Genomic DNA, 13,048 nt, shown 5'->3' on the forward strand with positions numbered 1-13,048 from the left:
CACCCTTTCTGCAGAGGGACAAAGGGACCCTAGGCCCGGGGAGTGTGGTGTGAGTGACTCCCACCCCCTGCTCATCCCTGCCAGCCACACTGGCTGCCTCGCCAATGTGGCCAAAACCCTCAGGTTTGCTTGCTCCTGCCACAGGGCCTTTGTACTGGTCATGCCTTTTCCTTTCCCCACAAAGACCTGCATGGCCGACTCCTTACTGCCTTATAGTTTGTCCTTGAACCTCAGGCAGCATCGCACAGGGGCTGAGAACACAGACTAGAGCCAGGCTGCCTGGGCCCAAGTCCCTTTTCTGCTTCTTGCATTTACACCTAACAGTGTAAATGTTACTTTGCCTCTCTGTACCTCAGTTCTCAAATCTGCAACATGGGGATAATACAGGCATTTGCTCACAGGGTTAGAGTAAGGATTAAATGACTTCCTATTTGTAAAGTACTTAGAGCCAGATGTGGAGAACGTGTGAAATAAGAGATTACTGAATTAGGGGCTTCTGGGTGGCTCAGTCTGTTGAGCATCTGACTCTTGATTTGGGCTCAGGTCATCATCTCAGGATTTCTGAGATAGAGCCCTGTGTCAACTCCTCGCGGAGCATGGAGGCTGCCTGGGGTTCCCTGCTTCCCTCTCTCTACGCCCTTCCCCCGCTTTGTGCGCTCTTTCTGAAAATAAACTTAAAAAGAGAGATTATTAAACTAGAGTGAGTCAAGTGAGGCAGACACTGAGCACAGTACTGAAGCGGGTAGTTGGCCCCTCACCCCACCCCCACCCCTACCCCCACCCTCCCAGGCTCCCTCCTTCACTGCAGCTTTGCTTTTATTCCTTGCGTGTGCTTTTATTCCTCTGATGTGCTACCGGATTTACTTATTTCCGAGGTAGGTTTTTTAAAGTTTATTTATGTATTCTGAAGAAAGAGAGAGAGCACGCACGTGCACAAGCAGGGGAGGAGCAGAGAGAAAGGGAGAGAGAGAATTCCAAGCAGATTCCTTGCTGTCCGTGCAGAGCCCAACGCAGGGCTCGATCTCACAAGGTGTGAGATCAGGACCTGAGCAGAAATCAAGAGTCAGACGCTCACCGACTGAGCCACCTGGGCCCCTCTGAGGTCGTTGACTCCGTGTCTCCGCCTGGGAGAATTGCTAGAACACCAGCTCTCAGACGGCAGAACGCCTTCTCCGTGGCGTCCGGTGCCTGGCCCACAGTAGGCATCCAGCTGGTGTCCTTCACCCCACAGTATCATTGTTCTGCTTACTCTTTTAAAAGAAAAAGCAGGTCTTTCTGATTATAGAAGTAAAATCCGTAGGAAAGCTCCCACTGTGGGAAGCCAGGCATGGTGGAGACACCAAGAAACGAAAGGCAAGTAAGTAGCTGACATTCTGGGTCTTGGAGTGGGTTCCTCCAAATGCGGGCCTGAGATAAGGTGAACAGATCCCCTCTGACAGATCTTTTATAGCTTTGGAGATCAGGAGTCCAAAAGGGGGCCAACATCAAGGGGTCCACAGAGCGCTGCGCCCTTTCCCTTCCCCTCCCCCTCCCCGGAAGACTCAGCTCCCTGCTCCTCCCAGCTGGGGGGCAGGAGGGCTTCCGGTGGTCTCTGCTCCATGGCCCCTTTAGCCTTCAGATCTCTGCTTCCTGTATCACAGGCTGCTCTGACTCAGCCGCCCCTGAGAGGGCTCTTATACGGGACCCACCTACGTAACCCAGGCGGCCCTCCCCCACCCCAGAGCCTAAATTTAGTCACACCTGCAGAGCGCCTGTTACCATGAAGATAAAATATTCACAGGTTATAGGGGGCAGGACCTGGAAGACTTCGGAGAGGCATCATTCTGCCCATCACATACGGATTCAAGTGGAAGTCATTTATATGGCAGGTAAGCCTGGAGAATAGAATCTCATTTGACTTCAATTCTCTTACCTAAAGGTCTCTATCACCAAACGCAGTCACCATGGGGATTAGAGTTCAGCATATAAATTTTGGTGGGGGGGGGGACACAAGTCAGTCCATAACAGGGACTCACTCGGGGGACTTGTCTTGCCTGGGCGCCCAGGCTCTCTCTCACCCCGCAGGGGCAGAAGCAATGGGCTAGGACATACCCCAGCCATCCCCGTGGAAGGTGGGGCTGGTGAGGGCTTCCAAAGTCACTCATTCTCTGGGACTTCTGGCCTGTGTCTGCTTTGCTCCTTCAACCAGAATTAAAGCTCCGGAGCGGAAGGGCAGGAGCACGGCACACAGAGCTGAGAGCTGAGGAGAAATGGCAGGTGCAGTGCCTTGCGTTGAACGTGAATTACTTGTGTGTTCAGGGAAAAACGAAAAGCGTTTTTCATATGAAACGCAGCCTGAGGTCCCACCAAGAGTCGGAATACTAACATGTATATGTATAATATTATTTCATTACTTTAAGTGCTAAAATTCACACACACACACGTATCTGTATAGATTTACATATAATAGATGCAGCATCTCTACACATACCCGCAAATGTGCACCATATGCATGCATATACACACATGTGTGTAGATAGCATACATTTACATTATACATAAAGTTCTGGAGGCTACATGCCAGGGGATTAAGAGTGGTGAAGGCAGGGAGCAACTTTCCTTTCTATATAATTTGAATTTATTTATTTTTTTGTATAATTAGAATTTATGTCTGCGTGGGGGATGTTTTATGTTGTACTTTAAAAACGTTTTGAATTTAACATTTAAAAGTAGACGGGATAGGGGTACCTGGGTGGCTCAGTCGGTTGAGCGTCTGACTTCGGCTCAGGTCATGGTCTCACCGTTCATGAGTTCAAGCCCCGAGTCGGGCTCTGTGCCGATAGCTTGGAGCCTGGAGCTGCTTCGGATTCTGTCTCCCCCTCTCTCTGCCCCTCTGCTGCTCATGCCGTCTCTCTCTCTCTTTCTCAAAAATAAACATTAAAATTAAAAAAAAAAACTAGATCGGATAAAGGCACATTGCCAGGAATGGGGATAATCCAGACATGTGTAGAAGGAAACAGGTGGTATATTTCTTTCCTGTCTCAACATATATCATGTGGCTTATACTCAGTGTGCAATTCCAAGTCCTATTTTTTCTTACCGAATATTGTGTTGTGAGCATTTTCCAGGTCATTAAGTATTCTTTGCATATATAGATTTTAGATGGCTGCGTAGTATTCCTTCATGGATGTATGATAAATTATTTATCCAACCCCTCCATCAATTCCCCTCCTCACTCTCCTCATCGTCCATTAATACCTCACTACTTGGATGAGAAATGGTGGCTCTCACAGTCCCCAGTCGATGAATGTATATCTAGAACATTTCAGAGAATATCAAAGTTGCTACTTCATTAATATAGAGAGGGCACAGACCAAAGCAAATCAATATCTTCATGATGCGTCCTCGGAGGAGCAGGAGCTCTTGGCCCTGTGACCTGCCCTGAGCCATCGTATCATCTCACTTGGGTCATTATGCATCTTCCCCACCCCCCCACTTCCTTTTCCTGGCAGGTGCGCTGAACAGAGCCAACTGACCTATTAGCTCATGAAAAAATAATTTTAGGATAAAAATAAGGTTGGTATATGAGCTTAATAATTTCCCAAAATAGACTTCCCTAGGCCTCGCTGTCTGTCCCTTTGTACGCGAACGCACCATTTTGCCTATCAAAGAGAGTTTGTGGGTTAGATCTGAAATGTCCGGAGCATTGGAAGAGAAGAGAGAAGGGGGTGTGGTTCATGCTTTTAATAGGGCCTCTAGGCAAAATACTGATGCCTCCTGGTGGACGAGGAAGGGAGGGGCTGGGGAGGCCTGCGGAGCAGGACCAGGGACAGACAGATCCCCCCGGGGCATGGCATTTTTACATCCAGTTGGCCACTGTGAGTAAGTGTTTCTGGTCCACAGGAAGAGAGCTGACCTATTCTGGTTTGGTATCAATACACTAATAAACGTCATCCTAAAATAGCTTCCCTGCCTTTGGAATTAAACCTTTTGCATAGCATGGAATCTGGGAGAAGAGGTTAATTGAAGGTTGACTCACAATCTCAGTTTTGCAAAAAAGAGGGTTAAGTGGAGCCCTTTCACAGAAGCTACTTACCTGAACGCTTTGGCCCCTCTACGAGGTTAAGCTGCTTGAGGAGGTGGGAACCCCCGCCTCCTCCCCCCGGGGAGCCCCGCCCCTGCGCAGTCCGTGAACCCCCGCCCCTGCTCAATCCGGGGACCCAGGAAACCAGACCCTGGGTCCTACCCCTCAGGGGGTTGGAATCCGCGAATGCGTCCAGACAAAGGAAACCTTGAGAAAATCCAGTCCAGTGTTTTAGAGACTCCTGGTTCAGCATTCTCGCCTTCCACCCGTGGGAAGATGAGGACCCACTGGACTCAGGAATCTGACTGGGTTCAGCTCCCAAAGTGCAGCTCGAGCCGGCCAGTGTTCCAGACACCGTGTGCACATTGTTCCAGGAGCTCCGTGCACAGAGCGGAATGAGATGGTTTGCTCATGAGGGTGCCAGTCCAGAAGGACAGCCGACGGGGAAATAAATGATTACGGGGTAGGGCTGAGTCTGCTGGTGTCCGTTCACCCACTCAGCCAGCAGCTGCGGGCTCCTGGGCGCCACGCACGGCGCTGTGTTGGGGATTCCCGCGTTGTCAGCACAGTTACAGCCCCCGTGCTCACGGACCCGACGGTCCAGCGGGCAGGATAGAGGGCGAGCAAATCACTGCCCAGTGTACCTTCGAGTTGCACCCGTGACAAATGCTATGATAAAAGTACAACTGAACTTGGGCACTTAGATGGTCCCCCAAACTGGGCTCCCTGGGGACGCCTTGTCTGTCCTCTCCCCGGCCTGTGCTCACACCCGCCTACTCGGCACTCCGACCCTTGACCCCGCCTGCTGAGATGGGTGGAAGCCACCGCACGGCCCAGTGAGCCCTGGGCACCTCTGCCCACACCTGGGGCGCTGGAATAAGACAACGGTCGGTCGGTGTGAGGAAAGGGGCTCGGGGCTGAGAACTGAGAGACGCCGGTTCTAGATCCAGCTCTGTCACAGACCCTGCTCCCTCCTGTTCCAGCACCTTCGCCCCTGCTCCTGGGCCCCTCCCTCGGCTCCTCCCCACCAACATCCTGCACCTCCTCACCAGGAAGCAGGGGCCACAGCCTCCCGCCAGAGTGCCTGGGTTCAGAGCCACCCACTTGCCTCCATGAGCCTCACATGCCTCCTCTCTGCAGGGAGGATAATGTCACCCACCGGGGTGGCTGTGGGGATTCAGAGAGCCTCACACACAGCACCAGCTACTCTTCTTACTGTTGCTTTGGGGTTAATTTTATGTGTCAGCTTGATTGGGCCGGGGGATGCCCAGACAGCCTGGCTAAACCCTATTTCCAGGTGGGTCTGTGAGGGTGTTTGGGGAAGAGGTTAGCGTTTGAATTGGTGGGACTGAGTGAGGCAGATGGCCCTCCCCAGTGTGGGTGGGCCTCACCTAACCGGTTGAGGGACCAGGTAGCCTAGAAGGTGGAGGAAGGGTGAATTCAGTCTCCCCCTGACGGGGCTGGGACACCAATCTTCTCCTGCCCTCAGGGTTCCTGATGTGCAGGGCTTCCCCTCAGCCTGGATCTGCATGAGCAGCTCTGGGCTCGAGACCTCGCTGGGCTCCAGCTTGGGGACCGCAGATCATGGAAGGTCCCATCAGCCTCCACTATGATGTGAGCCAGTTCCTGATCATAAATCTATTTCTCTCCATGTATCATCTATCTATACTATCATTTCTCTCTCTCATCTATCTTTATCATCTATTTATCATCTGTTTATCTATCATCTACCTATCAATCATCTATCTATCTATCTATCTACCCTCTCTCTCTCTTCCCCTCTCCCTATCTACTTCTCTCTCCTATTGGTTCTATTTCTCTGGAGAACTCTAATACACACCCATCCCCTCCAAATCAACATGACTTTGAAGGTAGCACAGTGACCCATGGCTTACTAGCCGCAGCATTTTCCAGTCACACCAGGGCCGTCACACTTGAACCTGCAGCAGAATCACCTGCTGAACCCCACATCTGCAATCCAGCGTGTCTGCTTCTGTGGGTCCCGGGCAGGTGTCAGGGAGCCCACTTGAGGACCACTGGTCTACACTAACTGCTCAGACTTGACACACATTGATACCCGGATGTGCATTTGAGCGGTGACGTGTTCCCGCCACTGGGTGAGGAGCGTTCCCGTAGTTCATTCTGTTTTCACTGCCACTCAGCAAAGCTGGGCTCATCCCCCCCCCCCCATTTTTTGAAGGTAAAGTCATGACCTGCCCAAGGTCATGTGACTTGTGACAGAACTGCAGTCTCAAACTCTGACCTCTGGGTGTCCATTTCTTTGTCCATTTTGGGATAGAAACAGGACCGGGAGGAACCCAAAGGGGAGGAAGCAACTGCCAGGGAAGGGGTATCTCTCAGGCAGATAAAGGTCTTGGGTGTGTGATGTTGTTTGTGGAGACAGTAGGAACGCCCCCCGCCCCCCACTGAGAGGTCCAGAGGGGCCCTGCCTGCGGAGAGTAGAGGCAGGACAGACCCTCAGCCACAGATCTTCCCTGGTGGCTCTCTAGCGGCCCAAGAGGGACCCAGATCTCAGGCCTTGGCAGCTCCCTGGAGCTCAGGAGTGTCCTCCCCCACTGCCCTGGGCCCCGAGAACCCCCAGCCGAGCTGATGGAGGCAGACACCCTCCACCAGGCCTGCCCTTCCTCCCAGCGCCCGGAGAACCGGCATCGTCCACTAATAGGTGAATGCTTTGATGTGAAGGAAATGGCCAGCCCTTAGGGCCTTGACACTGTGCTGCAGTTCTGATGCCTGCATGGTGGGCCCCCCACCAGCTGCCACTCTGCCGGCCTTCAGCCCTGAGACGCTGTGGGAGCCAGGCCTGGAAGAGAAGGCCATAGGGCATTGTCAGACCCCAACCTTACCACCGTTTCTCAGTCTCCCCTGCAGGGTTGCAAGGCTATCCCCAGCCCTGATCCAGCAGGGCTCTGGGACGCTGATTCGTAGGTGTTCTGCATGCAGGGTCTCGAGGTCCCCACTGTCCTCCAGTCCCCTTTCTCGGGCAGGTGGAACCGTGTGATGGCTGACACTGGACGAAAGGGCTGTCTAGTCTCCTATCCTGGGGACCTGCCCCTAGCACAGCAGGGCTGGCAGAGCAGGAGGAGGGGTGGCAAGGCTCCAAGTCGAGGGATTTCAATACTCACGGGGCTAGATACTCACCTGTTACCTGGAGATTTGGTAAAAATGCTGATTCTGCTTCCTCAGGCCAGGCATGGGGTTTGGGTCTAGCCTTTTTAACAAGCTCCCAGGGATTCTGAGCTCCCCACCTGAGCTTAGGCAATAAGGCTGTTAGGCAGCGATGCCCAGACGTGGCCCAGGCTGCCATCACCTGAGCACTTGAACCGCCCTGCTGTCTGGCCCCGCCCCCACAGCTTCTGGTGTTTTGGTCCCGCCTTGGGCATCAGTCAGTTCAAACATCCTCATTTCCAGCCTGACACATTGGCCGTTAGGACAGGGTCTTTTCTGTGCTGTGAGGAGAGAAGGGATCTGGGAAGAAAGGACTTTTTCCTAGTGAAAAGCATCATCGTGTCCCTTGTTAGTGGAGCTTTCTTCCTTGGCAGAGGAGATGGAGAGGAAAAGCAAAACTTTGATTCCACAGAAGGGCAACTGCCAGTCTCCCACTTGGAGACGGGATTGAAATAGCTTTTTCAGATCCTCCAGTTAGGCTGACACGTGTGGCCCCCTCCAGCCCTCCCCTCGGCTCCCTCCCCTCGGCCCCCCCCCCCCCAAGCAGTTATCTGATTCTGGCTCCAACAGCAAGGCTCTATCTCCCCACCGCAGCTGGCATCTGCCTTGCTTCCCAATGGAGAGGAGTTCGGGCCCCAAAGAGAGCCCTGGGGGGAGGAGCAGCAGCAAAAGAGGGGGGTCAGGACTGCTGGGCACCTGTACCCAGGCACGGCCATGTCCACAGGGCGTGTGCAGATGCTGGGGGGCAGGGGGCAGGGGTCGAGGCTCCCAGGGATCCGGAGATGACACAGCTAAAAGAGTATCACTTAAAGGTGTGGACGGGAATGTCACTTCTGGGCCAGCACCGCTCCTGGGGCTGGGAATGAGATGATGAATTAATACTCAGGGAAATGAAACCGCTAATAAATTCAAAAGCAAAGTTGAGGGAGGTTAAATTCCATTTTTAAAAGGAAGCTGGTGATTTATAAAGTGCTCTCTCTCCTTGCCTCCCGGGGCTCTGCTAGCCTCCCTGTCCCCTGCTTTTCCCCACCTGGCCCTCTGGACGCACAGCCCACTGCCCCACACTTAACCTGGGGTTCTTTCGTGTGTGTGAGCCACGCCCACTCCTGTGGGGAAACCTAAGATCCAAATTGGACTGGAATTTGGGCCAATTGGTTTAGAAAGTTCAGTCCCTAAGGAGCGGCCACGAGGAAATCTATCTTCCTGAGAAGTCCATTCCGACCTTTGAGCCAACAAATTACAGGCAGAAATGACTCCCGAATAAGCAATCAGGCTCTGCAGCGGGGAAGCTGGGCGGCGGGGCCCGGCTCCTGCAGGGAGGGACAATCAACTTAGCCTTTCAGTGGCATCCATGCCTTCTGCTCCTGTTTGGGGAAGCTTGTGGCTACATTCTAGTCTTCCCTGCATTCATTCTAATCCCTCTTGAGTGGAGCTCAAAACCCTGACTTCCTTGGTCTCCACGGGCCTCCTCCCCTGCCTGAAGCCATCAAGCCCCTTACTGCCTGAGCTCATGGCCCGTTTCCGCGGCGACCGGCCTGTGATGTCACTTAGGGAGGCCTGTGAGCCTTCAGGTGGATAGAGTGGGAGCAGCAGGTGCCCAGGAAGAGGGCAAGAACAAAGCTCTAGTTTCTGTGCCATCAGCCCTGCATAAGGGAAGAGGTTCATGGAGAGAGACGAGGGGCGGATGGAAGGCTGCAGCCATTCCAAACCCAGCCTGTTTTAACATCTCTGGAGCTCAGCTAGAGAAAGAGTACCCCTTCCCCAAACTCCTACTCGGGCCCCAGACCCCTGCCCAAACAGCTCTGATTTAAAAGCCTCATGAGCCACGGAGGGACTCAGTTTCTCCAGCAGCCCGCCCCCGCCTTCTGGCATCAAGGGAAACTGTGTGTGTCGGTCTTCAGCAGCATCAGGCTCCAGGGCTCCCTCCCCGCTGCCTGGTTTTTCAGGAAGCACCTGTGCCAAGGGGCTTTCGGAGCTGGCCTCGGCGGAAACCACGCCTCCTCTTTCAGCCACTGGGGAGGGAGCTCCCCCAGCCCCCCTTAATGCTCTGGTCCCTTTTGTTCCAGCCAGGCACCAAGAAGAACATGCAGCCTCCATTTGGAAACAAAGAGTCCATCTCACAAGCTTTCCCGGAGCCAGGTCCAAAAAGCCCACGTTCACCTGAGTTTCAGGTAACTTACTGGGCAGCCCGAATCACACAGCCACGTTAGGCTCCCTCGGACTTCATGTGCCTTGATTCCCTGAGTATTTTGCAGGTTTATGAGTGGAGGAGGGGGACTGGACACTAGCTCAGAGCAAACGCAAAATTCTGACTTTGGGGGCTCTGTGCACCTCTCACGCACCTTTGCTTACCAGCAGGATGGAGCAGCAGAGAGCGACCGTCACGTGACCGCAGAGTGGGCCACAGAGGAGCCCCGACTCATCCGGATGCTGGGCCTTGCCTTCGTTTCCCTTTGAGGATCTGCCAAAAACCAAAAGTCACCATCTAAAAAAAAAAAAAAAAGAACTCCAAAGAAAGGTGGGAGAAGAAAGAAAAATCTTTATCATTGATTGTTTAGACCTCAAGAAAGAGGAGAGAGAATTCCCCCGGCCCAGCCAGGGGGTGAAGAGTTAATCCTATAATCTAGTCGGCCAGGGAGCAAGGCAAGGACGAGAACTCTCTTCAACTGAAGTGTGCCTGCAGAATGTTTGATGCTTGGCGGGTGGAGCAAGAAGACGGAGACGCTTTGCAATCATTTATTGAGTGCCCAGGGTATACAGAGCCCTGTTCTCAGGATGCAGTGGAATTCCGAAGTTCACAAGACAGGGTGCTCCCCTATCTTCTGAGAATAGACCCCTCTCCCCCCGCCACACACACACTTTCAGGTGCTTCTGTGTGCCCACTCCCCCCACCCCCAGGCTCCCTGTGCCCCCTGCTCCCTGCTGGGCTCAGCAAAATACCTGCAAATGACTGGTGACCTTTTCAGAGTTAGACCAATTACACTCCAGTGAAACAGCTTAAGAATTGCAAAGTAGCACTTGCGAATGCTTCTAGCTGCTTGAGGGAGAGCCAGACCACCGCTCTATCCCTGGCTGCATAGCTGAACCACCTGGAGAATTTTTTTTAACTACCGGTGTCTGAGTCCTGCCCCTGAGGGGTATGATTTCATTGCTATTGGAGGCAGTGGCATTTTTTAACGCTCCCCAGGTGATTTAAACATGCAACAGAGTGTGAGAAGCACTGAGCTGGAGGGTTTAGGATTTTCGAGTTGTTTAATGGCGAATCTTTGGGCTGAAATCGGTCAAGTTTGCTACTTCACTAATGGAATCAAGACACACATTCTATTGGCCAGGTGGGCTGCCATCTTGAAAGAAAACAATGATGACAAGGTTTTCATATGGATATCTTTTTTTAAATTTTTAATGTTTTTTTTTTAAGAGAGAGAGAGAGACAGAGTATGAGCAGGGGAGGAACAGAGAGAGAGGGAGACACAGAACCCAAAGCAGGCTCCAGGCTCCGAGCTGTCAGCACAGAGCCCGACGTGGGGCTCGAACTCATGAGCAGCGAGATCATGCCCTGAGTTGAAGTCAGATGCATAACCGACTGAGCCACCCAGGTGCCCCTCTTATGGGTATTGTCTTAATAGATTCTAATGAGAGTTGGTATAATATGGAGAAATTTTCACAGAATGAAGTCTTCACCAAACTCTCTCTGCTGCAGGGGGAGGAGCAGGAGAAAGTAATGAACATTTCTTGAAGGTCTGTGGTGTGGCGGGAACCGACCTTGAAAGACGACACCGATATTTCATTTTTTCTCTCCCACCGTGTGCCAGATGGGCATCATCTCCATTGTACAGATGAAGAAACTGAGGCCCAAGATTACACCGCTGTTGTGTGTCGGGAGATGATTTTCCACGGGTCTCTCACATTTCCATACATCCTGTAAGCAAGGATGCTGACCGCCTTTGCTCCGATCTTTATAAAGATGTTCGCACGGTGAACGGCTTTGGAAGATGTGATGTCCTCCTCGGGAGCGAAGGGTAGGCATCTTACCACCCATTACAAAAGATTCGGGACCCTAAGCTCGGGGTCCTGTCTTGTAGCAACCCCACCCGTGTGCACAGGTATGAGCTGGCCCTCTTGGCATTGTCTTACGGGAACAGTAGATTAGAGAACTGTTGCAAAACCACAACGCACTGACCCTGTGATAAACTGTCCTCTCTCTCTGACCCATGAGTCTCAAGACAGGCCAGGCTACCTTGTCAACTTGTGGGGGATCTAGCACCTTCCGCGAACCTGTTTCCCTCTGGCATCCGTACACGTAGGGGATGGATAGGCAAGAGGTGATAGGAAAGCAAAACAAAACCCATACTCTGGATCAATGATTGCGTTTCCTCTAGCTATGAAAGAAGAACACAAATTAGTTCCCCTTCCTCTATCAGATGAAAACACAAATTCAATCCGCATCAAGAGTGAAGTGCAAAACTTGGGCATGATATTGTATCCTGCCGGCTCCAAATTCAACTCGATTTTAAGCTCTGCTAAGCTGTATCCTCTTTTCTCTCAAGAGTAGTTCACTTGATCCTACCAAAACAGCCTCCAGGCTTTGAGAAACAAACGTGGGTCCTGCTGGTACCCCAAACCCACTCATCCAACTGTTATCAGAAGCCCCTTTTACCTACTCAGTTCCCAAATTGGAGAGACGTGATCCTTCCTCCGGTGTTGACACGAATGGTCTGCGTGCCCCTTCCTTTCTCCTTGAGGTCAGAATTTTTAAAACACAAATTATAATCATGCTGCATCTTTTTCTTGGCCCTTTGCTTACCCGATTCTTTATTTAAACCAGCTAAGGTGCCAGCTAAGCTTAATTTCGAAAGGATTGCTTCCGCTCACTACTAATTACCTTCTCTTCTAGAGAATGAGCATTTAATATGCAGTGATGATTTCTAGTAGCCGGTTCTGTACAGTGTTCAACTGTTAATTATTATTATTAAAATGATAAAAAAAAACTAACGACTGTGTACGTGCCAGGAACTTTTAAAGTGCTTTATAAAGTATCTTAAATCTACTCAAAAACCCTAAACAGGAAGTATTTTCACTGGGAGAAGCTAATGTGTCGAGGACGTTAAATGTCTTGTACACGGAGTCGCAAGTAGCAGAGATGGAACCATGTCTGTCCAACTTGTCCTTCTTCACCCGGCTATTTTTTTTCCAACAGCTTTATAGAGATAATAATTCACACAGCATGCAATTCATCCATGTACAGTTACCATCCACTGGTTTCAGTATATTCTCAGGTATGTGCAACCTCTGCCACAGTTAAAGACACCCCGTGTACTTTAGCAATCCTCCCTTCCCCCTCCCCTCCCCTCCCCTCCATGCCCTAACCAGCTGCCTTCTAGCAAAATTTCTCTCTAAAGAATTCTAAGAATTCCTTCTATATTAAATATTGGATAATGTTTATACGCATTTATAAATCGATTGCCTCTTTGGCTTTTGAGAAGTTGGGAGTTGTGCCCTCTACCGCTCCCCCACCTCCCAAAAACACCTGTGCCTTCTCTCTGGCATCCCCTGGGGTTGGTTACTGTTTCCTCCTTCTGCCCAGAGACCACAAAGAAGTACACTGGGAGAACCATCAGGAGCCCCAAGGAGGCCTTGTTACTCCATTTACTAGCTGGTCCCAGGAGGTAGGTGTTGGGTCTGTATTGACAATGAAAGGGATGGGGACCCCCAAAAACTTCTTGCAAGCTGGACTTACGCCTCCAGTCTCACGAGCAGAGAACAGCCCTCCTCATCTCCTTTTAGGTGCAATCTATCTTC

At 51.6% G+C, this 13,048-nt stretch overlaps 1 long non-coding RNA gene across 3 annotated transcripts; it reads left to right on the top strand.

Annotated features, from left to right (window-relative positions):
• Positions 1–8,825: 8,825 nt before the first annotated feature.
• On the top strand, positions 8,826–12,525 carry LOC115282501. 3 transcript variants are annotated; one of them, XR_003904671.1, is made up of 5 exons: positions 8,826–8,999; positions 9,316–9,420; positions 9,605–9,767; positions 10,950–11,268; positions 12,447–12,525. It is a non-coding gene; the product is annotated as an uncharacterized LOC115282501 (long non-coding RNA). The 3 variants fall into 3 exon arrangements; XR_003904672.1 differs by having other exon boundaries at positions 9,608–9,767; XR_003904673.1 differs by having other exon boundaries at positions 8,830–8,908.
• Positions 12,526–13,048: the final 523 nt, after the last annotated feature.

Source organism: Suricata suricatta, chromosome 17 (genome assembly GCF_006229205.1).
Source record: "Suricata suricatta isolate VVHF042 chromosome 17, meerkat_22Aug2017_6uvM2_HiC, whole genome shotgun sequence".
In the NCBI taxonomy this organism is placed as follows: domain Eukaryota; kingdom Metazoa; phylum Chordata; class Mammalia; order Carnivora; family Herpestidae; genus Suricata; species Suricata suricatta.